This window comes from Adiantum capillus-veneris, chromosome 23 (assembly GCF_014529385.1).
Source record: "Adiantum capillus-veneris isolate H3 chromosome 23, ASM1452938v2, whole genome shotgun sequence".
NCBI lineage: Eukaryota > Viridiplantae > Streptophyta > Polypodiopsida > Polypodiales > Pteridaceae > Adiantum > Adiantum capillus-veneris.
In genome coordinates, this window is record NC_140953.1 from 123913010 (window position 1) to 123914594 (window position 1585).

Consider the following 1585-nt stretch of genomic DNA (forward strand, 5'->3'; position numbering starts at 1 on the left):
GCTTCTTTGAGCGCACGAGCGACCACGTGGAATTGATTAATAACAGCAATAATTGACTGCAGTATCCTTGTTCTCATTACTGCTGTGCTGAGAGTGAAAATGTAGGAGAGCGAAGCTGTGTTGCTCGCGGGACCAATTAAAGGCCTAAGGCTTGGAATATTGTGTAGCGAACCTTGCTTCTGTCTCGTCGACCTATGGCCACAAAACTATTGTCCATTAATCATGCGCAAATGGATGCCTTCCGATGTGGTGGTCGATGAGCGCAAGAAAGCAGCCATTATTTTATAACAACTAAAAATTCAACCCGTTGATTGAATATAGTTGTTCATTAACAATTATAGGCTGAAATTACCAAACACGTTAGGAAAAAATTGGACTCTCAAAAGGGCCCTATAAGGAGGTTTGACTTTGCCTCTTTTGTCCAAAACGAGCAACCCTGTGAAGTACATAATCGCTTTGTCAAAGCCCTATAAACCAACATATCATTGAAAAGATCTTAGAAAGTAGGTTTTAAATCCCCAAAATCGGACAAATTTGGAGTTGATTTGTAGAATTTATGGCCTTCCCACTGAAGCTGAAATGTGGGGGAGAGATTACATTGGAAAGATCTTAGAAAGTAGGTTCTAAATCCCCAAACTCCGACAAATTTGGAGTTGATTTGCAAAATTTATGGCCTTCCCACTGAAGCTGAAATGTGGGGAGAGATTACATTTATAATACGGAGTTGTCACATCAAAAAATGATGTCTTCTGTAATATAAAGAAATTAATGGCATGCTATATAACAATGGATAGATCTCGATGAGTACATTTTGAATCCAAAAGGTCCGGCAAGTTTTGATCTTATTTGTAAAAAAATTACCGTGGGTCCGTTTTGGACAAGAGGAAGAAAGTCAAAGTCCTTATAGAGCCCATTTGAGAGTCCAAAATTTCCCTAATGTTAATCATTGCCTCGTTATTGTCGATGATGCGCACTCATGGCTGTCCGATTTGCATCAAGGGCAAGAACGTAAGACTACAATTGGTGATGCAAGTAAGTTGTAGAACATGCAATAGAAGTCTATTAGATAGGCTTCAATGAGAAAGCGGCATGGTAAAAGAGTTGTTGGATCTAAACAGCAACGTAGCGAATTTAGGCTTGACTGTAGGATGGTTTGCTTACAACCTAGAAGAAAGTGGGTGTTGCAAAAGAGTGATTGCGTGTATTGACAGATGGGGGGCTTCTCTCGAGCCCTCGAGCAACACAATGGCTAGTAGCCGGCTCACTTGATAACTTGATACAATAGGGTAGAAACAAGAAAGGGTTTATGCACCTCAACTCGCAGAGGTAGTACAGGGCTTCACAACCAAACAGGAATGAGAACAATAGCTTCCTAGCTTGTACTAAAAAAACCACAATTGGCCTTCATCTTGTGCTCAAGAAACAATAACAAAGTAGACTCAAATGGATCAGCTTTCACAATGGAAGTGGTAGCATCAGCATATAGAGAAAATGGAGAAGTTCCTCCATCATTTGCATTTCTTTTCCTAATGGTTGCACCTTCTATGTGCACAAAATCATTCACTTTAAAGCAATCAACAAACTA